Source organism: Hippopotamus amphibius, chromosome 6 (genome assembly GCF_030028045.1).
Source record: "Hippopotamus amphibius kiboko isolate mHipAmp2 chromosome 6, mHipAmp2.hap2, whole genome shotgun sequence".
Classification (NCBI taxonomy): Eukaryota; Metazoa; Chordata; class Mammalia; order Artiodactyla; family Hippopotamidae; genus Hippopotamus; species Hippopotamus amphibius.
Window position 1 is genome coordinate 132,710,710 of NC_080191.1, and position 26,844 is coordinate 132,737,553.

General features: G+C 37.8%; 2 pseudogenes; both read left to right on the forward strand.

Moving 5' to 3' along the window:
- Nucleotides 1–2,085: 2,085 nt before the first annotated feature.
- Nucleotides 2,086–2,643, forward strand: LOC130855679 (14-3-3 protein eta-like; annotated as a pseudogene).
- A 149-nt stretch (nucleotides 2,644–2,792) lies between these two features.
- The window catches only part of LOC130854975 (gamma-secretase subunit APH-1B-like), a 122,045-nt pseudogene continuing 97,993 nt past the window's right edge, over nucleotides 2,793–26,844 (forward strand).

Consider the following 26,844-nt stretch of genomic DNA (forward strand, 5'->3'; position numbering starts at 1 on the left):
TCCACTCAAGATCTCTTCCTCTCTCTTCCTTGTTAAAACAAAACAAAACAAAACAAAACAAAAACTCTTTTATTAAGGTAGCTATATAGATTGGGGGTAAATTCTGATTAATCTAAGCCAGCCATGGTCATCTCATCTCCTCTGCTGTAGTTATTCTGCTAGTAGCTGTTCTAGTTGGGCATCTAACCTGGTTCTGGCCAATGAAATGGTAGGCGATAACTAGGGGTCCTCTGGAGATGTTTCTTTGAAATTAGCTATAATACTCTGAGAAAGTTTGACGTTTGCTATTCTTCTGGATGTTACTGTGTAAGGATTTGACTCCTTGTGCTACTGCAACCGTCTAACAACCATGACATAGGCTAGCCTGATAACAAGCTTGACACTGACAGTGCATAGCTGGAAAAAACAGGAAGTTGTGAATACTGTGAATATCACTGAGTTGTTTGTTGAATAATCATTCTAAAACCAAACTGTCTCCTAACTTCTTAACTGAGGTTATATCAATACATTTACTAATGCTTTAATAATTGGAGATGGTGTTGCAGATTATACACTTTGTTTATGAGAGAAAATATCAGTTCTTTGGGAGAAGCAAAACTTTACTAGCAATTAACAGAAAATTTTCTAAAAAACATTTTCATGTGGAACTTCATAGGGAAGGCAATGACCATTGGGATGGACAATATCCCCAAACAACATCCCTGTAGCAAAAATAGAGGTAGGTGTGATAATACTTTTATGAGAACATAGCACTGAAAAGAAACTCCATGAAAGCAAACCATACCCCTGTATGCAATCCAGACAACGCTATAGTTTTCTCCTAGTCTGACTCTATTTCAAATTAAATTCTAACCTATCTAGATGTTTTCCCAAAGAACACATCAGAGGTTAATATGTAGATTGTAGATATTAGATATTCCGCCAAAGGAGAGGAAGGAGGAGGAGGAGTGGGAGGGGAGGGAAGAAGAAGGAGAAAGAAAAATGCGGAATGGTCAAGTAAGTGTAGGAAATTCTAGGATAACAATGTGAAACCGTTTCTCAAAGGTTCTTGATGGGCTAATGTGCGTTAAGAATTTCTAAGTGAGGCCTGTAGCATTTCCTACATTATTCTGGCCCCAGAGCCCCCTTTATACTCAGAGCATAGAGAGGGAATATTTTCCTACATTCTTCTACAGAATATAAAGCAAATCACATTGTATATATTCTCTATATATTCTTCTATGAAGATAAAACAATACGAAACTGAGCAATGAATATACTGAAAATTGTCGAAATCACCACAGGCATCGTTGCCCTACGCTAGGCTTTAAACCAATGCACAGCTGCACCAGACTGTGATTTCCCATACGCTCCCTCACATGCTGCCTCCTGCAATTTAGACAGTACTTAAGTGAACAGTACAGATACTATCCATTTTATGGAAAAGGAAGAGCCTGGTGAAAACTCTCCTGAGCAGATAAACATCCCACGTGCACGTGGCCTTCGACCTGGAGGACTGGCAGGAAAATGCAATAATCAACATTTATTACTTCGGACCGTACTCTTAACACCAGAGACAGAGGTCTGTTCAAATTTTATGGAGACAACGTGGGGTTATCTAATTTCCTTCCTGCAGTGAGAAGAGAAGCAAGTCTACTTCTTCACCTGCTTTATTGGTATCTAGAGGGAACCCAAGAAAGACTGTTTTAAACTGAAAAACATTTACTGAAAGATACTTCTAACGAACTTTTATCAGATCATGAAGTGGATTAAAAAAATCTCAATCATATGTTCGAAAGGAGGAAAAAGGAACTATAAACTTTTTTTCAACACACCACACAAATCTGAAAATGAGATAACACAGCGCGGCGAGCCAGCGAGAGGGCCAGTGGTGCTGCCCGGCGGCTGCAGCCTGGGCCGGCCGGCGAGCCGGTGCGCGTGCGCGGCGGCGGCCTGCGCCGCGACCAGGAGCGCAAGCGCGAGCGAGTTCGCGGCGCGGGGCGCGAGGGGAGGCCCGACCACCGCGACAAAGGGGACCGCGCGCGGCTGCTGCAGCGGGAGAGGCGGGCCCAGCAAGCGGAGCGCAACGACGACAAGGCCTCCGCCATGAAGGCGGTGACCGAGCTCAACGAACCTCTCTCCGGGGAAGACCTAAACCTCACTGTGGCCTCCAAGAGCATGCTTGGTCTTCCTGGAGGGTCATCAACAGCATCGAGCAGAAAACCATGGCCGAGGGGAATGAGAAGAAACTGGAGACGGTTAAGGCTCACCGGTGTGCAGCGTCGTGCTGGCTCTGCTGGACAAATTCCTCGTCAACAACTGCAGTGATTTCCAGTGAGGGAGCAAGGTCTTCTACCTGAAGATGAAATGTGGTTACCACCGCTACCTGGCAGAGGCGGCTTCCGGCAAGAAAAACAGTGTGGTCCAAGCTGCGGAGGCCGCCACCAGGAAGCCTTCACAATCGGCAAAGAGCACATGCAGCCCACACACCCCATCCGGCTGGCCCTGGCCCTCAACTTCTCTCTGTTCCACTATGAGATCCAGAACGCGCCCGAGCAGTCCTGCCTCTTAGCCAGACAAGCCTTCGAGGATGCCGTAGGCGAGCTGGACACACGAAACGAGGATTCCTGTAAGGACTCCATGCTCATCATGCCGCTGCTGTGAGACAACCTCACCCTCTGGAGGAGCGACCAGCAGGACGAGGAAGCCGGAGGAGGCCACGCCGGCGTCTCGCCCCGACTCCCACCCCCACCCCGTCACCACCGCTCCTTCCTCGCCACAATCACCAAGTCTCTAGCGCTACACCTATCAGTATGGCAGCACAGCTACTCACATCCACTCAGATGCGCTCTCCCCTCCCCGGGGAAGCAGTTCCCGACAAATTCCTGGGCATTGCTGGACTGACGGTTGCTTTGAGCCCACCAGAGCTTCCTTTTCCAATTGTGCAGACAGGTGCGTTCTGAAGGAGGCATTTTGCTATGCCTGCCGATCTAAGTGAAATGCAGGCGAAAGCAATAGGGAAGTTAGAAAGGAGAATTAGCTGACACAGGCTGCAGACGGTATTTAAATGGTTCATTTAAAACAAGCTGATAGTGCTTTGTTAAAGCAGTACATCTGTGCATGCAAAAATGAATTCACCCCTCCCACCTCTTTCTTCAGCTGATGGAAAACTGATAAGGGAAGCTGAGACAGAGAGACCACTTGCTCCTTTCCTTCAGGTTAATAATAAGCTGTTTAACGTGAGGTTTCAGCAGCGCCTTGTTTTGCCTCTTTAAATTATGAGGTGCGCAAACCTTTTCAATGCGATGCATCTAAAGTTTTGATACCTGTAACTTTTGGGGTTTTTTTTGGTTTTGGTTACTGTTTAAGAATAATGGATTTATTTTGTTGTAACTCTTTGGTGATAATCCTTGTGTGTCAGCCCGTGTCTGTCAAAATGGGTGATTATGAAATACCAGACTTCTAAATTAAATGTTTTGGAATTAAATGGATAAATAAATGCTGGTTTGAGGATATAAAAAGAGAAGGAGAAGAGATAAAAACCTTAAATTCAATTTAGAACGTTAATATGATTCCTCTTATATCTCACTGGCTCACACTCACTCTCACATCTCCTGATGTAAGTTTATTAAAAAGTTATATATTGTTGAAATGAGACTACAGTCGACCCCCAAACAATATGGGTTTGAATTGTGACAGTCTACTTATACACAGCTTTTGTTCAATAAACACAGTAGTACATGATCCTGATTGGCTGAGTTCACAGATCCGGACCCCCAGATAGGGAGTGTGGACAGTGATTTTTTTACATGTGGATTTTGGACTGTGCAGGGGTCAGCGCCCCTAACCATCTCCCCACCCCGAGTTGCTCTGGGGTCAACTGTAGTTAGTTGAAGACTAGTTACTCTGAAAATATTGCAGATAATATGGTTCCTAGAGAGCTGCAATCCCTTATTTTCTTGGAAGTCTCTTTTGAATTCATCCAAGAAAAAAATTAATCTGTTGTTTTTTTCTACACAGCTCCCTATCTAATCCTAACAGCTCACAGGTCAGGATTGTTCTGTTCTAAGCCTTAATAGAGCACATACTCATACGGCAGCACAGAGCTGGACAAGACAGGGGCCCTGACTTCAAGAAGCTCCAGTCAGGTAAATCTAAACATTTGTCTGCCAGAAATTGATGGGTACTTAACTGTCTACAATCATAATGAATCAAGAAACTGTTCAAGTTCAATGATTTTGATGCGCTGTCATATGTATTAACATCTGTCAATTGAAATAATGTTAAATTTGACAAAGAAATATTGAGTAGGTCCTATATTTAGACCATGTGGTCTGGGAGTAGGGGTGGGAGAATAGTGAGAGAAGAAGAAGGTAGGAAGAATGAACACAAAAGTGTAAGAGAACTGTCTGAAGCCTCAAGAAATTTATAGAACAGTGGGAGGAATTAATATGTAAATAGTAAATTTTAATAGAAGACCACATCAAATGGAGAAAGAACCAAGTGGTAGGGAAACAGAATGGAAAACAGGGTGGGGGGGGGGCAATTGGGAAGGTTTTATAGGGTAAGTAGCTTTTTGACTAGGCATTGAAAGAAAAGTATGATTTTTATTACAGGTTAAATAGAAGAATTCATCCATCACCACAGACATTCTCCCAGCTTTAAGCTTTAATCTTCCACTCTTCTAAAACTCTGCTTTGGCATCATTCCTGGCAGAGATCATTCTTGTTCCACTGGCTGGGTCTTGAATTTATGGCACTTAAGTACTTATAAGAAGGGAAGTTGCTTTTAATACCAAATTTTCTAGGTCATAATGGGATTTGGGGAAAATCCACCTGTCATGGGGGTTATTTGACTCTAAATTTATATCAGTTCAAAGATGCTTAGATCACAAACTCATTCTACATAGCTTGAAAAATAGAATCCATATATCAAATGTTATAGCTAAAAGGTACACGGCCAGCATGTAACCCAAATATCTTGAATTTAGAAATGGGAAAGTAGAAACCAAAAGATGTTAAGGGAATTGCTGAAGGTCACATTGGAATTTCTGTAGAAGAAATGGTGCAAGAAATTGGGACACAGGTGACCTCACTGTTTTCTCTCCATCACATTTACCTTCCTTGATTTGCTTGAATTCACCACTGGTTCAAAACATTCCCAATTGCCAAGCCGCCAGGCTCCATGGGAAGAGATTTGTTTGGGTGTCTTTACTGACACTCTACATCTAGGAATTATTGTTGATGTGATAAAGCAGGAGATCATGTCTTTCACTGGAAACTTTCCACATAAATCTAATAATGGTTTTAACACCACCCTTGTTATCTTTCTTCTACTACAACTTATGGATATTTTCCTGTCAAAGGGAATATGCTTTATGCACAAATTAGCATCTGTCTTGTTCATGCTGAATCTGTGTAATCAGTATAATAACAAGAGAAATGGCTTGTAATTTTTGCCTTATGTTTTTTTCAATTTGATAAATTAAAAAGCAGTGCCAAATTGCAGTTGTGAGGATGCAGCTGAGAAGTATGTTTAACTGCTGCAGCCTCATACAGTCTTTATGGGAAGAAAAGCCACATCTGTTTCTTCTGTAAGCTTGTTTGAGGGAGGATGGCACTCATGAGAGAAACACCAATTCAGGAATTCCTGTGATTTTATGAACCAAACCAAACCAGAAAAAAGAAAAAATCAAAACCCAAGAAACCCACAAAAAACCAAAAAAAAGCCAATGTCCTTGAAAAGTGTCCTGGAAAAGAAATGATTTTTAGTTTCTCTAGTCTGTGTCATATTTTCTGGAAAAAAAAGAAAAAAGGTGGACCAGGAGATGGTAATTTCAGACCATTTAGACCATTTTCTGAGTAATTAGTATGCTTAAATATTAACAGTATGTCTTTCTCAAGGGTTTTCTACAGAGAAGTATTAAGTTACAATATTGTATCATATGATTCCTATATTCAATGTTTATAATTCTCATTTAATTTTAGCTTGTAATAAAAACATTTATGTCCTAACATGTTATCATATAGTACTGTTCTGGTGAAAATCATTGGCAGATGACTTTGAACTAAGGATAGAATTGCAATCATTTTCATAAATATTGTGTGATCATTTTTATTGCTAGCCATGTATCTGCAGTCCATATGACAGAAGGCAGATAAACATCCAGTAGGAAGTAAGAGGCCAGAAAAATACATTAAGTCAACAGAGAGCTTTGAAAACACAAAAACTAATTGTCAGGATACTAAAGAAATAGCAATATCCCTTATGAATTATATGAACATATCTAATTAATTCTTAAAATTTAATGCTCTAATATATCATGAACGATTTAAAACTCTACATGTTCAAATGGAACTACAGTTTGTTCTTTGAATGAGTGAACTGTGTGACCCAGTTGTGAAAAATAATTTACTGCAATCTAAGGCTGCATTGCTAAGAGTATAATATTCAGAGCAAAGGTAATCAAAAGTATTCAGGAAAGGCAAAGCTCTTTTTTATATTAGAATGCCAGCTGATGAAGTTTAAAGGGATAAAATTAGAAATGCTGCACCTGCCAATGTAATATATGATGAAGGCAAGGGTCATCAATAGATGCTAAAACTATAGGTATAAATCTTGGAGAATAAGATACTCTTACAGTCTTAAAGTATTACCCCACATATTGTGGATTAATTACAAAGGAGAGTACTGACTTTTATAAAGGAGCGTCTGGGAACACTATCTTCAGTGATGGTGATCAAATGACCAAAATGTTTGCCATCGATAATGAGACAAACTGATACCATGATCCTCTTAATGTCATAAAGTGACATGACACAACTTTACCTATGTAGTATTCTTATGAAAATATTTAACCTGAATCTAATAATGAAAAAACAATCAGATAATTCATATTGTGGAACACTCTATAAGACACCAGTCGCGGAGTTTAAAAAAAAATGATCAAAGAAAAAGAAAAGTGAGAACTTGAAGAAGATTAGAGAGACATAACCACCAAGGGTAAACCATGATCCTTGGTTGGATCCTGGGGCAGGGAAAAAAGAAACACCTATAAATAACAGTTGGACAGTTGGTGGTATTTGAATGTTGAATGTATATTGTCAAAGCAATGTTATGTTCTTGGATGTGTTGATGGTATAGTGGTTATGTTGGAGAATGTTTCTGTTCTTATAAATTACATGCTAATATATTTAGGGGCAATGTGTTATAATATCAGCAACTTAATATCAAAGCTTCAGGTGAAAATTCATATATTTATATATGGACAGAAAAAGTAAATAAGATAAAATATTAAAATTTGTGAATACAGGTGAAGAATATGCAGGTGTTCAATGTAATATTCCTTCAACTTTTCTCTAGGATTATTATATTTTTAATTGGGATAAAATCACTTCGATTCCAAAAAAATATATTTAAAGAGCATTTTGTCAGGCATTTTGCTAAGCACTAGAATTCTAGAAGTGACAAGTGGTGGGGTTTCTGCTTTTGTGGCTTTTCATTCCAGCTTGTAGTTTTGGGAAACAATGAGAACCAATAAAACAGGTTTTCATCCATTTTATAGGAATTTTCTCTTGTGCTTAAGGAAGAACTATGAAGGTTATCCTGAAAAGCCAGGTCTTCTTTATGAAAATATTTATAAAGCAGTGTTTTTTCCTGTTAATATCTAAGCACATGTCTAAGGAACCTGCCCCAATGTACCCATTTTAGGAAAATAAACACCATTACTATTTACTTTTAGTTTATTATACCTATTTTTTTTATTATTTGGTACATGTACATACTCTAAATTTATGTCAATATGAATTAATGTGGGTTCAGTAATTCTTTTGTAATTTTTCAGTATAGACGTTGAGATAATAATGTTTTCAGCAAAAGTAAGGTTGATAATTACACTTTGCAATTATATGTTCAAAAACCAAGTACATGTTGAATATCGGTAAATTAAAAGAATGGGCTTTTTTCAATAACTTTGTCAATTTTCTGTCTCTATGAGAAGGGGGTTTTGGTGGATCTTGTCCAGGACATAAAGCTGGAGCAAATCTATTGTTCAGAGTAGTATGCCAGAGGAGATGGTCCTAGCCGACCAAAATTGGTAGGATTCTTTTGGGGGCGGGGGGGGGAGCCTCAGATATTGATAGAGGGAGTGTCAAATTGTGTGTAGGGGGAAAATGGAGGGAAAAACAGTGAAGAAGCCCTGAGCATGTTAAACCAAAGATCATGAGGAGACTGTAAACTGTTTTACATGGTGAAACAAAATCAGTACAAGTGGTTCATGCGTAAAGCTTTGAAGGGTTAGGGACAGGCTTTTATGTGAATGAATCGACTTGGTGAGCCTGAGCTTCAAGGAACCAAATTCAGAGACCAACCTATTGTTTGCTGCCAGACTCACTCTCTGTACCCTTGCAGAGATTAGCAAAATTTATCTTTGGCATTTATATTTTGACTAGGGCATTTTGCATTTTCCCACAAAATCAAATTAGTTTCTTCCGGTCTTTATTTATTGACATCTCATGCTTGTGAGAGCTGGCTCTGGTCTTTCATCCCCAGCCTCAGGAAAATTGTTGCTCATTCACCCTTAACTACTCAGTTCAATACAATAGGAATTCCAGAAAACAATAGCTAGGCACTTCACATAAGTATGTGGATTGTGGAACTATGATAATTTATGCCCCTGAGACTTTGTTTTGTTATTATTTCTCAGTTAACTGAAAATCACTTACAAAATAAAGTGATTTGTTATCAGACACAACAAGAAATCAGAATTAGTTCCAATTAGTGGTTCCAGGATTGCTGTTTTATGGACCAATGCCATCCTAAGGGAAACGGCTCTTTTTCTTCAAATTTGTCTCCTGTGGTGACAAGTGTGTCTATTAGTTTCAAACTTCATATCCTGACATAGCAGCATATAAAAACCAGAAGAGACAATCCCATCCTCACATGGAATGTCCCAGAATCCCCACAGCAAATTTGCTCTCAAATCTGTCTCATGGACCAGGATGGAATGAAGTAATCTTTTCTAAACCAGCCATGACAGGAGTTACAGAACTGCTCCTATTGAGTCAGACTAACCAAGATTTAATCCCTGAGGCTGGGGAGCACCCAAGCCTTATGTGATTCATGAGACATCCAGAAAAACAAAGTCAGGATTTAGATGGCAGGGAACAATTGAAGACAAAATGGTACTTGAATGGGCAACCAACAGGGTCAGGGACATATTCTTTCTGTTTGAAATCTCTTATCTTCCTTGATTTCCTGTATAAGTCTTACTCTTCTTTCAAGATTTCTCCTTTGCAAAGCTTCTCTAAACGTATAGGCTAAGTTAGTTACTCTCCTCTGTGTTCACACAGCATCTCATACAAACCCACCTCCTTGTAGAACTTACCACACAGGATCATGTTGGCCACGACATCTGTTACCTCTGTTAGACCATGAATTCCTCATAACAGGAATCCACTTACTCTACTCTACAAGCCAGCACTTATCAGTGCTGTAGATATTATATGTTCTTTGTAAATATTTACGAAAGAGCGGGAGAGAAAAAAAAACAGAAAGCAAGAAGAAATAAAAGAGGAAGAAGGGAAACACTGAAGATTGAAAATATAATTTTTACTGATGACTACATGGACGGGGTGTCAGTATTTAGCATAATCACTGAAGATTAGGTGGACAATTTTTATGAATATGTCCAACAATTTACAAATAAATATTTAATGCTATTTTTATGCACTCTGTTTTAATATTTCCTTTAATAACTTGCCCTTTGGCAAAGTCACAATGGCCGTCTTCTCCCTGAGATAGTTCCACACAGAGGTGTGCCTAAGGTGAGGGTAGGTAGCAAGGAGAGTGGTCACCTCAGCTGAATGTATTTTCAAAAATGGTACTTATGGAAAAGCGTTTAAGATACTGTGTTAATACAGTAGTTGTTCAGATTGTGATAAAAAGATCTTAGGGAAAAAAAACAGTATGAAAGCAAGATCATGAGATATTTGGAGAGGGCAACCAAAGCACAAAAACTTTATTACGTTTGCTCTCCCAGGAATAAATAATACAACATCCTGGCCCACCTTACTGCCACCACGCCTCCGCCTACATAAGGTTAACCCTTGCTACACTTCCTGTTCCCCAGGAGCAACTCATTCAGTAAATATGCACGTGCCTATAATGTGCCCAGCACTGTTCTAGACAGTTAGGATGCATCAGTGAACGAACAGAGAAAGGTCGCTCCTCCTGAAGAATTTATGTTCTAGCAGCAGGCGGTTGAGTTCGGGAAGCAATAAGAGAGCTGCATCACACCCTAACTGCAGTTGTATCTTTGGAGATAGATGACAAAAACAGCGTTAATTTCCAAGAAGAGATATACCTATTCTCATTACCTGGCTCAGATAAAAGACATTCAGGGGACCCCATCAACACTCAACCAGTGAAGAAGTCTGCCAGCTAAGACTGTAGGGAATCTATTATAAGGTCATTTCCTGACTTGCTAGTAGGCTTCCCTGGACATGTAAGAGATGAGGTCATGGGCTCTAAGATATTGCCCAATGTACATCTGAGAAAGAAAAGGAGGAAAGAGGCAAAGGAATAAAAAATGTAGTTAAAAAAAAAAAAGACACAGAGCAAGCCCACTTCGCCCTGTGGAAGATGGTATTCAGATAAATTGAGTGTGAGATTTCAACTATTCCGTGTATCTATCTGGAGAAATATCTAAAAAGAGTCTTTTATTAAAATTGTATTTGGCCGCACCACATAGCCTGCAGGATCTTAGTTCCCCAACCAGGAATTGAACTCGTGCTTCCTGCAGTGGAAGCACAGAGTCCTAACCAGTGGACTGCCAGGGGATTCCTAAAAGAGTGTTTAACTGACAGCTACGTGAAGACCAAACAAGGAATCCACTGAAATGGATTTACCTACTACTAGTTCTTAATGCGATGACTACACATTGAAAGCCACATACATGATATTTGCACACAACTTCAGCATGGTTATACATAAAGAAATTATAAATATTATAAGCTGCACTTTGAAATGAATTTCTAAATCCTCCTCACTTGCTCACTAGCTGCGTGATTGGTCTGCTCTGGCCAGAACAGATTTTTCTTCTTGCTGTGTTCAGGTTCTGCTCCTTGGCTTCCCGCTGTCTCACACTTCCAAGCAACCTGGGGCTATTACATTCACTCCCTTGGTCTCACCATCTAAAATTGCACTTGCTTCCAGATCACTTTACAGATGGTATTTCTCAACTCTATTGCTAGGAAAACTCTGGTAGGTGCCCACTGCTGGTTGCTGCTACTAGGGAACAGCTTTTCTTTTGATTTCTATGGCCCTGAAGCTCTCTTTTTCTATATCACGTGCATGACCAGATGCCTTTCATTTAGCTTCCACTCAGCCAGTCTCTTTGACTAGAAGGGTTATTGAGACCAAGCCCAGCCTGAAGATCTGCCTCTTCCATAAAAATAGATTCCATCACACTCCATATATTCCTCTATCAAATATCTCTTTCAGGTAATTCTTCCCTCTTTAGCATGACCATCATCATATAAAGAACAAGATAATCCTGAACTTGGTGGACTCTGAGTACAAGCCACAAATAGGTTCAAACAAGAGGCCAATATTAGAAACACAGCAACTTGAAATTTAGATGTGAGAGACCCAAAGCATCCAGGCAAGGAAACAAGGCAGGAATAATCTACGTTCACAAATAATGGAATTTGCAAAATAGTAAGAAATTTCATCTCATGTTGCTAGAAAGCCATTTAAACTAAAATTTTCATTTTCACTTAATGAATTTAACATTTTGTTCAATTATAGAGTTATAGAATGAAATATTTTAATGAATAGTATATCAGTGGAATAAAAATTCAATAGCTTGTTACTGTGGGTAAAAGATATAGCCTTTCATATTCTCCCTAATATTTTAGCTGGTATTTAAAGCAGTGAAGTCTAACAGATTAAAAAGAGAAAAAGTAAAAGTAGTGCCATCCATTGAGGGCTTACAGTGTGCCAAGCAGTGTACTAAAATATTAATACATTACCTCACTTTTCCTCATAATCATCCTATGTAGTAGCAATAATTAATTTTACAGGTGCAGAAACTGAGGTGTAAAAAGTAAAAAGCCCATGATGACAAATCTCTTAAGAGAAAGAGCTGGCTTTGCACCTAGCTGTCTAATTCCAAGGCCATGCTACCAATGACAACCTGTACCGAAGGTGGAAATTAGAAGTCTGAAAAGCTGGCTTTCACCTGAAGCAAATCTCCACAATCAGATGGTAGCTCATTTGTGACACTAGCACTCTGACATCCCATAGCTCAACTTGAGGTGTTCTCTGTTTGTCATACATTTCCCTTTTCAGTCAGCTTGTCAGTCAGCAGAAACCATCCAAAGTGAATGATGTCTTTCCATTGAGTCTAGTGTGTTGCCAGGCACACAGTGGGAAATAGACTAAGCTGGGAGAGGCTGAATTATGCATCAAAATCCTCAGTCTGTGGACTTTTAGATAAAGTGTGTTTGCCAGGAGAGCTTTCTGTTCTGTCACTTGTTTGTGCTGGAATTGAGGTGGGTGCCCTACATCACAGGCTGCAAAACAACAGAGGATGCTGTGTTGGTCACTGTGGAAACCAGACTTCTGAGATGAAAGAACCTCTTGGCACTGCTGTATGAATGCAATTCCAACAGTGGACTATCTCTCCATTATAGAAGTCTGATTTCCCCAAAGTACTTAAAGAACTCCAATTTTAAAATGTCAGTTTTCCAATGTGCTAATCTGGATACTTTTAAAGGATGTTTAACATATTTTTGATTAACTTGTGGTCGGCAGAATAATGAGCTCCTAAAGATGGCCATGTCCTAATTCCTGGGACCTATGAACATGTCTCCTCACATGGCAAAGGGGAATTAAGCTCAGCGATGGAAGTAAGATTGCTAATTAGCTGACCTTAAAATAGAGAAATTATTCTGGATTATCTGGGTGGGCCCAGTGTAATCACAAGGGTCCTTAAATGTGGGACAGGGAGGCAGAAGAAAAGTCAGAGTGATGTGTTGGGAGAAGAGCTCAGCTCGTTGCTGGCTTTGCGGACAGAAGAGGAAGGCCACCAGCCATGGAATGTGGGTGGCACCTGGAAGTTAGAAAGGGCAAGGAAACGGAGTGTCGCCTAGAGCCTCCAGGAGGAATGCAGCCCTGCCAATACCTTGTTTTAGCACAGTGAGACCTCTGTCAGACTTCTCACCAAGAGAACTGTAAGAGAAGAAATTTGCGCTGTTTTCAACCACTGAGTTTGTGGTCACGTTACAACCGCAGTAGGAAACTAATATGCTGCTAAAAGATAATATTAGTGACTATTTGAGGAACTATGATTTTGTGAATTTAGAAGTTGTGTCTGGGTCAAGACAGCACCATGGATAGAAACAGGCACAGGTGTACCAAGGTGAGGACAGAACAGAGCACAACCATGGGATTAAACAGCACTTTGAGCTGATTGAAGGTAAAAGAGCAGGGCTTACGCCTTCATGTTACCAGTTTCAGTTACCTGAGGAAATTTCTAAAATTAATATGGATTAGTTACATTTGAAGTGTGGAAATAATGGATCTGGGTTCTAGGGGGTTGTGAGCTTATAAGAGAAAAAAATAAAGGCACATCATCAAAGGGAAATACAAACTTTCAGTATTTTTGCAAACTTTTACTCTACTTCCTTTATCTATATGGTATGAAAATGTTACTCTATTAATTTCCCAGGTTCTTGGGGAGTGTTGTATAATTCATAATGTAAAGCCAAGGAGACTCACACAAAATTTAGTGTATCCTAAAGTACTAAAATTCAACTAATATTAATTTTTTCTCAGTTGATAATTTTTGAACGCCCACCACATTTAAGATACTGACCTATGTGCTATGGAGTATAAATATATATTGCTTCCATTTTTCAGGGAATTAATAATTTAAAAAAAAATATATATATATAGAGAGAGAGAGAGAAAACACATACACCACATACAAGCAATTATATCATGAAGTAGAAGGTAGGGAAAGAGTTATAAAAATATAAATAAAAACCATGAGAGTTTAGAGTGCAGTAAACAACTGTATTTGCTGCATAGAGCCATGTTTCAAAGACAATCTTTAGCCCTCACTCTGCAGCTCGGTACTATATATATTCACTATTTTAAGATTAAGAAAATTAGGCTCAGAAAAGTGACTTACTCAAGGTCAAATGGCTAGGTGGCGACTCTTGACAAATTGCTTATTGTAAAAAGAGTTGGTCTTAATAGTCCCATCTATGTACCTGGTACTGTTCTCAATGTTTTACATCCTTATCACAACCTATGAAGTAGGTCCTTCTCATTACTCCCATTTTACAGGTGACAAAAATAGAGGCACAAGGAGATTGTCTCCTCCCTAAAGTCACACAGTTAGTAAGTGACAGGGTTTATGACCAAAGCCCAGGTCCAGTCCTTTGCTTAACTACTATCTACACGATCTCTTTGCAGTGATTCTTCCCTAATGAATACTGAGGGGTTCCCTATAAACCTGTTTTAAAGTGGGACCTAAAACACTGCCTGATAGGGAACCATAAAAGTTGTCATTTTTATGGATATGAATTAATATTATAATATTTTGTTTGAGAAGAGTGATCAAACAGAAAAGACTCTCTAGTGAAGTTGTAAAGAATAATTGCTGTATATGTGACAAGAGCCTGAGGCTGATTGTGACTCCTGCTGTGAATTCCGTGGAAAGAAGCCAAGGCTTAAGCCATTAATTCTAAAATTCCTAAAGGTTAGAGAACCCTCTCGTTAATTTTCTTGGTGTTGTATAAATATTACATGAAACTATGGTTGCTTGCTTTATTCATAACTTATCAAAACAAAGCACTTTTGCATTTGCTTTGTTTGTCATTTCTTTGAATTGCCCTCCAAACACATCTGTAGATTCTGAGAATTGGACAGTTGACTAAACAACAAAATACGTGACAAAAAATTTGGGTGAGAAATTTTCTCTGTGTCTATTTCTTCACTTCAGACCAGTATTATTTTCATCTATTTGCATTTCCCAGATTTGCGACAGTGTCACAGTGTTTTGGCAAAGTGATAATAGGATTTTTCTGGAAGAACTGGAGGGAAAAAACTCATCTGTCTTCATCTGGCAATCTGTGGTTAATTAGCTGTTTTTCAGTGAAGTATGACAGTAAGGGAGTCCAGCCTTTTGTATGAGACTGGTTTTGTTTTGGGCTTTTGGTGTGAGATGATTTTATAATTATTTCTTTCCTCAGAATGGATAGAAATCCAAACCTTTACTCTCAATTTAACCTGAAGTTTTGGCCTACAGGCTATGAGTTTTACTCTCAATTCCAATTTACTATAAAATAATAATATGGACATGGGAAGCACTACAATTGGCCATGAATGAGGAAGGTAAATAGTCATAAGGATCCCTTGTTGGCTTGGCTCTTGGCACCCATGTCCTTATTTAATCCTCATATAACCCCATTTTGTAGGTAAAGAAACTTAAACTCACAGAAATTTAAAAATTTGCCCAAGTTCACCTTGGCAGTAACCAAAATTCTATTCACCTGCCTCCAGATGAATCTTTAAAGTTACTGTATGTTCCAGGTACTGTTTAGCAATATTCAGTTAAAATATAGCAGAAGTAAAATTGGTGGTTGTATTTTAAACTGTTGAGTTTATATCTGAATTAAAATTTAGATTCTGCTCATTACTTGTATGACATTGGACTTAATAATCTCAATCTCAATTTCCTTACTTGTGAGGTGGGAACAATGTTACCTATTTAGAGTTTCTGTGAGCATGTTAGAGATAATATACTTGAAATGCCCAACATAGTGCCAGATATACAGCATAGATATAGCTATTATTATTAATAGATAGTAGCTATTATTATTAATTTAGAAAGTGCTTTTCATTTTGTTTCAAATGTGCATAAAATATTCAATAAGAAAAAAAAGTTTGCACCCTTTACAAATATATCTATGTGAGGGAGAGTTGTCAGTGAATTGCTAAATGCATTAAATTGCAGAGATACATGTAACTGTGGTGGCATATGCAAAGTAATTTAAGGACACTGCAAAGAAAGAAGGAATCATGTAATCTATGTCCATGCCCACGGGCCCAGGCCAGGATCATGCAACAGTAGGTAACCCTGGTAGGATTACTCTTTCTGGGTTCATATTGTCTCAGGCATGTGGGAGGAAGTAAACCTGGAGATTAAAGTTTCCCAAAATCTACAGCATGGTTGGGGTAGTATTGCAGGCAAGAAGGCTGACTCACAGAAATATTACCGACTGTGCAATGGAACTCAACATGATCTTCTTAGGTTTCCCAAGATGAAAGAGTCATATTCCAAAAAGACTGTACCAATTTAAATCCTAACTAGTAGTCCACGGACTGCCTATTTTGCTAAATTCTAACAAACCTTAAAAAAAATTTTTTTCCTCAAAGAATTAATTTTCTTGGTTCCTTATCAAACTAATGCCAAAATAAAAGACAGGAGTGACACTTTCCTCTAATGAATTAAGAAATTAATTGGTCTGGGATCTCAAAGACTTGAGCTAGCAGGGAAGTGAAAAATAAAAAAGCAAATAAGTAATGAGACAAATCTTGAGAGCAAGCTTATCACTACAGACCAAAGTAAAGCTGCAGCTGCTGGGGCTATTGTTTGTGCTTTAGGAGGCTTCTGAAAATAAGAAAGGGAAAAAAATCAGGATTCATTATGACATTTCTTTTTTTCTTTTATTGATGTATAGTTGATTTACAATGTTGTGTTAGTTTCAGGTGTATAGCAAAGTGATTCAGTTATACATATATATTATATATATATTATTTTTCAGATTCTTTTCCGTTTTAGGTTATTACACGATATTGAATATAGTTCCCTGTGCTGTACAGTCGGTCCTTGTTGTTTTTTTTTTTAATTTTTATTTTATATTTATATTGGAGCATAGTTGATTAACAGTGTTGTATTAGTTTCAGGTGTACAGCAAAGTGATTCAGTTATACATATACACTTATCTATTCTTTTTCAGATTTTTTGCCCATTTAGGTTATTACAGAATATTGAGCAGAGTTCCCTGTGTTGTACAGTAGGTTCTTGTTGGTTATCTACTTTAAATATACTAGTGTGTACATGTCAATCTTAAACTCCTAATTTATTCTCTTTCCCCCTGCCCCCTCCCCCGCCTTGCTTTCACATTGGTAACTGTAAGTTTGTTTTCTATGTCTGTGAGTCTATTTCTGTTTTGTAAGTAAATTCATCTGTATGATTTTTTTAGATTCGATGTATAAATGATATCATACGATATTTGTCTTTGTCTGACTTGTTATAATAGTCTCTAGGTCCATCCATGTTGCTGCAAATGGCATTATTTCACTCTTATTTAGGCTGAGTAATATGCCATTGTATATATGTGCCACATCTTTATCCTCTGTTGATGGACATTTAGGTTGCTTCAATGTCTTGACTATTTCACATAGTGCTGCTGTGAACATTGGGGTGCATGTATCTTTTCAAATTAGAGTTTCCTCCAGGTATATGCCCAGGAGTGGGATTGCTGGATCATATGGTAACCATATTTTTAGTTTTTTAAGGAACCTCCATACTGTTTTCCGTAGCAGCTGCACCAGTTTACATTCCCACCAACAGTGTTGGAGGGTTCCTTTTTCTCCACACCCTCTCCAGCATTTATTATTCGAAGACTTTTTAATGATGGCCATTTTGACTGGTGTGAGATGATAACTCACTGTAGAAAAAAATCAGGATTCATTATATTTCTGCTTAGCCTTGAAGTGATCCTGAGTGTAATGGAGGTGCCCTCTTAAAAACATAGATTTCAAGGCCCAACGCTAAAGATCCTGACCTACATTTTTAACAAAATCCCAGGTGGTTCTGAGACAGGTAGTTTTCAGAGCACACTTTGAGAAACATGGACCCCTGGCCTCAACTCTGGCTGCACATTGAACTAACGGGGGAGCTTTTAAAAACTCAGATGGCCTAGGGACACCAATGGAGGGACTTGCAAAGTGATGAAAAGACTGTAATTTTTCAACATATTTTAAAACCTTATGAAATGCCTTAGGAGCATTCAGGACCTTGCAGTGAATTTCATGGTACTTATATTTCGGTTATTAGAAAGGTGTGATTAACATAAAATTTGAGATACCTAGATTTTATGACATTCTCTTCTTTTTATTTTACTAAAACAAGAGAAGGAACAAAATAAACTTCCCAGACTGTTTGTGAAGAATCTGATAAATAGCAGGGTTTATGAGAAGTTCCTCACTAAAATATAAATAAATTTTATTGCTTTTCTGATAGAGTCTCTTTGCACGATTAGAATAAAATTTTATTGTTGTTATTGTGGAGTTATGTCCACAATGTGTCCTGAGTTTGGACCCAGAAAAAGCTTTTGAATTCTGATAGCATGTATTTATGCCTCTTTTCTAGTATAAGAATTAGTGATTGTTCACTAAATTATTTTAACAACTTACCTGTAGAAGACAACTCTTCAAGGTTCAAACCTACTTCATTAATAGTTATCTCTTAGATGAATGATCCATAAAACATTGACAAGTATTTTTTATAAGTGGTAAATTTTGGTTCTACCACTGTCAGTTGCGCAAAAGGTTAATGGCAGGCTTATCATTTCTCCCAGAGTTTCATTAGGTGGATATTGTCAGAAAGGTATTTACCAGCACTGACATGTTTACAGAATCAATAATGGTAATGAGGAGCTGCTTTCTTCTGAAAGTAGAAGTAAAATTTGAGTGTCATTTTGTTTGTCACATGCCTTGAATTGGTGATCTGGGTCTTCCTGAATTAGCCAGCTATGTTATTGGTCACCCACAGGCAGGCAGAGAATTTGGTAAATGACAGAAAATGACATAGTTTAAGGTGATGGACAAACAGGTAAGACTTTCAGTATGTTTCTAGAAAATAATAAAGTCTATGGCTGCAGGATAGGAAAAGGGTTAGTTTAAGTAGTGCATGATGAGTGGTAAAAAACAAATTTGGGGAACAACGTCACCTTGTCTTTATTTTCAACAATAAATAAAAAACAACACATTTAATTATGTAGGAGAGTGACTTCACTAAGAGGATTTGAGGTTGAAACTGGTTATTGCTATATTTAATTGTTCTGTAAAGCAATTGGCTTGGGTTAGATTTGCACTAATTTAGGGTCCTCTAGTTCTGCTCAGTGACTTTAAGATTGTGACTTATTAAACCAAAACTTAGAAGCTTAAAAGAGATGATAAACCTCAGTTAAATAAGCATTTTTACCTACATGTTTATGAGCTTAATACAGATAAGCATATATTTTCATATTAAGTGATAATAAATTCTTTTTTTGTTTAAAAGCAAAAACACAACAAAAAGTGCTGCATTTAGAGACAACTGTCATCATTGGTTTGAAAGCTTACAGTATCTGAGTTCCCTTAGAATGCAATGTAGGGACTTTGTTTTATTCACAGCTTTCTCCCAGAAATATAAAAGTGCCTGCCTTAGAGTAGGCACTCAATAAATATCTGTTGGGTGATGAATGTTTATCCACTGATAAACAGACTCTAATATGAAGAATTTACCACAGTTTAACAATTGGCTACCTTTTGTATCAAAAGGGAGGAAAATAACACATATTTGTTAAAAAAAAAAAGGGGGGGGGGCTTCAATAAAAAGGCAGGTGTTGCAAGCTGAGGGAAAAGTATGTGTAAAGAAGCCCTGAGAGAAAAAAATTTAAAGGTCTCCAGCGGAACGAAAAGTTGGGTACAAAACGGAAAGCCATTATGGTTGATAATATAGTTTAGCTGTTAATAGTCATAACAATGTAAGCATGAGATGCTGATCTACCCAAAATACAGTATGACAATTAGAAGAGCAGTTGATGAGAAGGATGTCTGCTTGTGGTGTGGGAAGACCTTGGTAAAAAATCTTCCTTGACGGAAAATCAAGTGATAAAGCCTCAGAGTGAGTCAGGAAGTAGCAATACAAGCATGAAATTTTAAAACATTGAAAGAAATCCCAAAATAATTAGCTAAAAGACATGAAAGTGGTAGCCAGTGAGGAAAAGAGAATAGTGGGCCTTCTGGTTTTATATCTCTATGTGTTTGTTGATTGGTTTTGTAATAAAAGATGCAGAAGTTCTTCAGAAAACCAGAATTACAAGGAATATCACATTAAAGCTAGTGGAATGGTGACATCATCCTCGTATCTATTAGTATCTCCATTTTGTCTATTTATTTTTTAATTTTTATTTTATATTGCAGTATAGTTGATTTACAGTGGTATGTTAGTTGCAGGTGTACAGCAAAGTGAGTCAGTTATACATATACATATATCTATTCTTTTTTGGATTCTTTTCCCGTATAGGTTTTTACAGAATATTGAGTAGACTTTCCTGTGCTATACAGTAGGTCCTTGTTGGTTATCTATTTTATATATAGTAGTGGGTATTTGTTAATCTCAATCTCCTAATTTATTCCTCCACCACACCTTTCCACCTTGGTGACCATAAGTTTGTTTTCTAAATTTGTGAGTCTCTTTCTGTTTTGTAAATAAGTTCTTTTGTATCATTTTTCAATTCCACATATAAGTGATATGGTATGTTTTTCTTTCTCTGTCTGACTTACTTCACTCAGTGTGATAATCTCCAGGTCCATCCATGTTGCTGCAGACGGCATTATTTCATTCTTTCTTATGGCTGAGTAATATTCTATTGTATATATGTACCACATCTTCTTTATCCATTCCTCTGTTGATGGACACGTAGGTTGCTTCCATATCTTGGCTGTTGTACATAGTGCTGCAGTGAACACTGGGGTGTATGTATCTTTTTGAGTTATGGTTTTCTCCAGGTATATGCCCAGGAGTGGGATTGCTGGATCATACAGTAACTCTATTTTTAGTTGTTTAAGGAACCTCCATACTGTTCTCCATAGTGGCTGTAACAATTTACATTCCCACCAAAAGCATAGGAGAGTTTCTTTTTCTCCACACCCTTTCCAGCATTTATTGTTTGTAGACTTTTTGTTGATGGCAATTTTGAATGGTATGAGGTGATACGTCATTGTAGTTTTGATTTGCATTTCTCTAATAATTAGCTCTGTTGAGCATTTTTTCATATGCCTCTTAACCATCTGTATGTCTTCTTTGGAGAAATGTCTATTTAGATCTTCTGCCCATTTTTTGGTTGGGTTTTTTTTTTTTTTGGTTTCCTTTTTTTTATATGCAGCTGCATGAGCTGTTTCTATATTTGGGAGATTAATCCCTTGTCAGTCACTTTGTCTGCAAATATTTTCTCCCATTCTGTGGATGGTCTTTTCATTTTGTTTATGGTTTCCTTTACTATGTGAAAGCTTTTAAGTTTAATTAGGTCACATTTGTTTATTTTTGTTTTTATTTCCATTAGTCTAAGAGGTGGATCCAAAAAGATATTGCTGCAATTTATGTCAAAGAGTCTGCCTAGGTTTCCCTCTAAAAGAGTTTGTACTATCCAGTCTTACATTTAGGTCTTTAATTCGTTTTGAGTTTATTTTTGTGTATGGTGTTAGGGAGTGTTCTAATTTCATTCTTTTACATGTAGCTGTCCAGTTTTCCCAGCACCACTTATTGAAGAGACTATCTTTTCTCCACTGTATTTTCTTGCCTCCTTTGTCATAGGTTAATTGACCATAGGTGCATTGGTTTATTTCTGGGCTTTCTATCCTGTTCTGTTGATCTGTAAGACTGTATTTGTGCCAGAACCATACTGTCTTGATTAATGTAGCTTTGTAATGTAATCTGAAGTCAGGGAGCCTGATTTCTCTAGCTCTGTTTTTCTTTCACAAGATTGCTTTGGCTATTCAGGGTCTTTTGTGTTTCCATACAAATTTTAAGATTTTTTTGTTCTAGATCTACAAAAAAAAAAAAATACTATTAGCAATTTGATAGGGATTGCATTGCATCTGTAGATTGCCTTGGATAGTATAGTCATTCTGACAATATTGAGTCTTCCAATCCAAGACCACAGTATATCTTTCCATCTGTTTGTGTCACCTGCAATTTCTTTCATCAGCATTTTACAGTTTTCAGAGTACAGGTCTTTTGCCTCCTTACGAAGGTTTGTTCCTAGGTATTTTATTCTTTTTGATGCAATGGTGAATGGGATTGTTTCCTTAATTTCTCCTTCAGATCTTTCATTGTTAGTGTATAGAAATGTAACAGATTTCTGTGTATTTAATTTGTATCCTGCAACTTTACTGAATCCATTGATGAGCTCTGGTAGTTTTCTGGTAGCATCTTTAGGAATTTCAATGTATAGTATCATGTCATCTGCAAACAGTGACAGTTTTACTTCCTTTTTGGAATTCTTTTATTTCTTTTCCATCTCTGATTGCTATTTCCTTAATTTCTCTTTCTGCTCTTTCATTGTTAGCATGTAGGAATGCAAGAGATTTCTGTGTGTTAATTTTGTATCCTGCTACTTTACTAAATTCATTGATTAGCACTAGCAGTTTTCTGGTAGAATCTTTAGGGTTTTCTATGTATAATATCATGTCATCTGCAAAGAGTGACAGTTTTACTTCTTCTTTTGCCGTTTGGATTCCTTTTATTTCATTTTCTTCTCTGATTGCTGTGGCTAAAACTTCCAAAACTGTGTTCAATAATAGTGGTGAGAGTGGGAACCCTTGTCTTGTTCCTGTTCTTAGAGGGAATGCTTTCAGTTTTTCACCATTTAGAATAATGTTGGCTGTTGGTTTGTCATATATGGCTTTTATGATGTTGAGGTAATTTCCTGCTATGCCTATTTTCTGGAGAGTTTTTATCATAAATGGATGTTGAACTTTGTCCAAAGGTTTTTTTGCATCTATTGAGATGATCATATGGTTTTTATCCTTCAATTTGTTGATATGATGTATCACATTGATTGATTTGCGTATCCTGAAGAATCCTTGCATTCCAGGGATAAACCCCACTTGATCATGGTGTATGATCTTTTTCATGTGCTGTTGGATTCTGTTAGCTAGTATTTTGTGGAGGATTTTTGCATCTGTATTCATCAGTGATATTGGTCTATAATTTTCTTTTTTTGTGACATCTTTGCCTGGTTTTGGTATCAAGGTGATGGTGGCCTTGTAGAATGAGTTTGGGAGTGTTCCTCCTTCTGCTATAATTTGGAAGAGTTTGAGAAGGATAGGTGTTAGCTCTTCTCAAAATGTTTGATAGAATTCACCTGTGAATCCATCTGGCCCTGAGCTTTTGTTTGCTGGAAGATTTTTAATCACAGTCTCAATTTCCATACTTGTGATTGGTCTGTTCATATGTTCTATTTCTTCCTGGTTCAGTCTTGGAAGATTGTACTTTTCTAAGAATTTATCCATTTCTTCCAGGTTATCCAATTTATTGGCATATAGTTGCTTGTAGTAGTCTCTTATGATCTTTTATATTTCTGTGGTGTCTGTTGTTACCTCTCCTTTTTCATTTCTAATTCTGTTGATTTGCGTCTTCTCCCTTTTTTTCTTGATGAGTCTGGCTAATGGTTTATCAATTTTGTTTATCTTCTCAGAGAACCACCTTTTAGTTTTATTGATCTTTGCTATTGTTTCCTTCCTTTCTTTTTCATTTATTTCTGCTCTGATCTTTATGATTTCTTTCCAATCTGCTCACTTTGGGGTTTTTTTGTTCTTCTTTCTCTAATTCTGTTAGGTGTAAGGTTAGGTTGCTTATTCGATATTTTTCTCGTTTCTTGAGGTAGAACTCTTGCTATAAACTTCCCTCTTAGAATTGCCTTTGCTGCATCCCATAAGTTTTGGGTTGTTGTGTTTTCATTGTCATTTGTTTCTAGATATTTTTTGATTTCCTCTTTGATTTCTGCAGTGACTTCTTGGTTGTTTAATAGCATATTGTTTAGCCTCCAAATGTTTGTATTTTTAAAAGTTTTTTTCCTGTAATTGATAATCTAGTCTCATGGCATTGTGGTTAGAGAAGATGCTTGATACAATTTCAATTTTCTTGAAGTTACTGAGGCTTGATTTGTGACCCAAGATGTGATCTATCCTGGAGAATGTTCCGTGTGCACTTGAGATGAAAGTGTAGTCTGTCGTTTTTGGATGGAATGTCCTGTAAATATCAATTAAGTCGAGATGGTCTAATGTGTCATTTAAAGCTTGTGTGTCCTTATTTATTTTCTGTTTGGATGATCTGTCCATTGATGTAAGTGGGGTGTTCAAGTCTCCTACTCTTACTGTGTTACTGTCGATGTCCCCTTTTATGGCTGTAGGCATTTGCCTTCTGTATTGAGGTGCTCCTATGTTGGATGCATAGATATTTACAATTGTTATATCTTCTTCTTGGATTGATCTCTTGATCATTATGTAGTGTCCTTCCTTGTCTCTTGTAATAGTCTTTACTTTAATGTTTAATTTGTCTGATATGAGTGTTGCTACTCCAGCTTTCTTTTGACTTCCATTTGCATGGAATATCTTTTTCCATCCCCTTACTTTCAGTCTATATGTGTCCCTTGGTCTGAAGTAGGTTTCTTGTAGGCAGCATATAGAAGGGTCTTGTTTTTTTATCCATTCAGCCAGTCTGTGTCTTTTGATTGGAGCATTTAATCCATTTACATTTAAGGTGATTATTGATGTGTGTTCCTATTACCATTTTCTTAACTGTTTTGCATTTGTTTTTGTAGGTCTTTTCCTTCTCTTGCGTCTCCTGCTTAGAAAAGTTCCTTCAGCAATTGTTTTAAGGCTGGTTTGGTGGTGCTGAATTCTCTTAACTTTTGCTTGTCTGGAAAGCTTTTGATTTCTCCCTCAAATCTGAATGAGATTCTTGCTGGGTAGAGTATTCTTGGATGTATTTTTTTCTCTTTCAGGACTTTCAGTATATCCTGCCATTCCCTTCTGGCCTGCAGAGTTTCTGCAGAAAGATCAGCTGTGATCCTCATGGGTTTTCCCTTATATGTTATTTGTTGCTTTTCTCTTGCTGCTTTTAATATTTTTTCTTTGTGTTTAATTGTCATTAGTTTGATTAATATATGCCTCGGTGTATTTCTCCTTGGGTTTATTCTGTATGGGACTCTCTGTGCTTCTTGGACTTGATTAATTATTTCTTTCCCATGTTGAAGAAGTTTTCCACTATAACCTCTTCAAATATTTTCTCAGACCCTTTCTTTTTTTCTTCTTCTTCTGGGATGCCTGTGATTCGAATGTTGGTGCGCTTAATATTGTCACTAAGGTCTCTGAGGCTGTCTTCCATTCTTTTTATTCTTTTTTCTATTTCCTGCCCTGTGGCAGTTATTTCCCCCATTCTATCTTCCAACTCACTTATTCGTTCTTCTGCCTCAGTTATTCTGCTGTTTATACCATCTAGAGTATTTTTAATTTCATTTATTTTGTTGTTCATTACTATTTGTTTGCTCTTTAGTTCTTCTGAGTCCTTATTAACTGTTTCTTGTATTTCCTCTATTTTGTTATTGAGATTTTTGGATCATCTTTACTATCATTGCTCTGAATTCTTTTTCAGGCAATTTTCCTATTTCCTCTTCATTTATTTGGTCTTGTGTGTTTTTACCTTGTTCTTTCATGTGTGACATATTTTTTTGTTGTCTCATTTCCCACCTCACCTCCTTTGGATGCGCAGGATTGTGTTCCTGTCCCATTGGGTGTTTGGCCTGAGGTTTCAAGCACTGGAATTTGTCGGCTGTTGAGTATAGCTGGGTCTTGGTGTTGAGGTGAGAACCTCTGGGAGACCTCACTCTGATGAATATTCCCTGGGGACTGAGTTTCCCTGTTAATCCAATGTTTTGCACTCCAAGTTCCTTCCTCAGGAGCTCAGGCGTGACCCTGGACTTGTGAATCAAGATCCCACAACCTGTGTGGAGCAGGAAAATAAAAAAAAAAAAAAAAAAAGGCAGAGAACAGCAGAACAGTAGCAAGATAAAAAAATACAATAAGAATAGGAAACTAAAGATGTGTTACAAAAAATTTTTAAAAAATAGATGGAGCAACAACTGGAAGGTAAAACAACTGCAATAGCTGAAGTGAGGAGGTGGGAAAAAGAAAAAAGGAAAAAAAGAATAAAAAAGCCAGAAAGGCCTTGGCTGTGGGGGTGGGGCTTAGACAAGGGTGGGGGGTAGGGTAGAGTGGGGTGTGGTAAGGCAGTGGGCAGGGCCTCCACTTAGAAAAGGCCCTGGGGTGGTGCAGAATGGGGCTTAGGCCCAGTGAGGCAGAGGGGCCCAGGGATGCCTCTGGTCCTGGGGGCAAAGGACCAGGTCCATGTACCCAGCAGGCTCCCCATGCCCGATTTGGTGGGAGAAATGCTAGGCATCTCCCCTAGTCCTCCAATCTTGGAGGGTCCCTACCCCTTGGGTTCTCTTCTTCCCCACCCCCTCCCTCCTATTCCCCTAGGACCTTCACAGCTGGACAGGGCACTAGAAGGCAGGAGACCAGACTGTCCCTGTGACCTGTCAGCAGTTTCTACTTCATGATTGAACTCTTGATCAACAGTTTTGAGTAATAATTTGTACCTGGGAGTAGTTAATGTGGCTGTGCCATCAGGTCTCCCTCACTCACTCAAGAGTAATAATTTTTTACTAGGTGATTCAGAAAATATTGACTTTGTATATTTTATAGATGTATTTCTGTAGAGAGACAAAAGCTGTTAGTGAATTGGTTGTTTTTTATACTTGTTTGAAGATCTCTATTAACAGAAAAATATCACTGATTTGTTGAATCCAATATAGAATTGAGTGTTATCCATTAACATTCCCTTAGGATTCACAGTATGCTTGGAACAGTAGAGAAGAACCAAGGAAAGGGTTTATGAATTAAACTTTAGGGCCCTTTATAGCTCTAACTTTTCTACTCTATACAGTTTCAGTATGT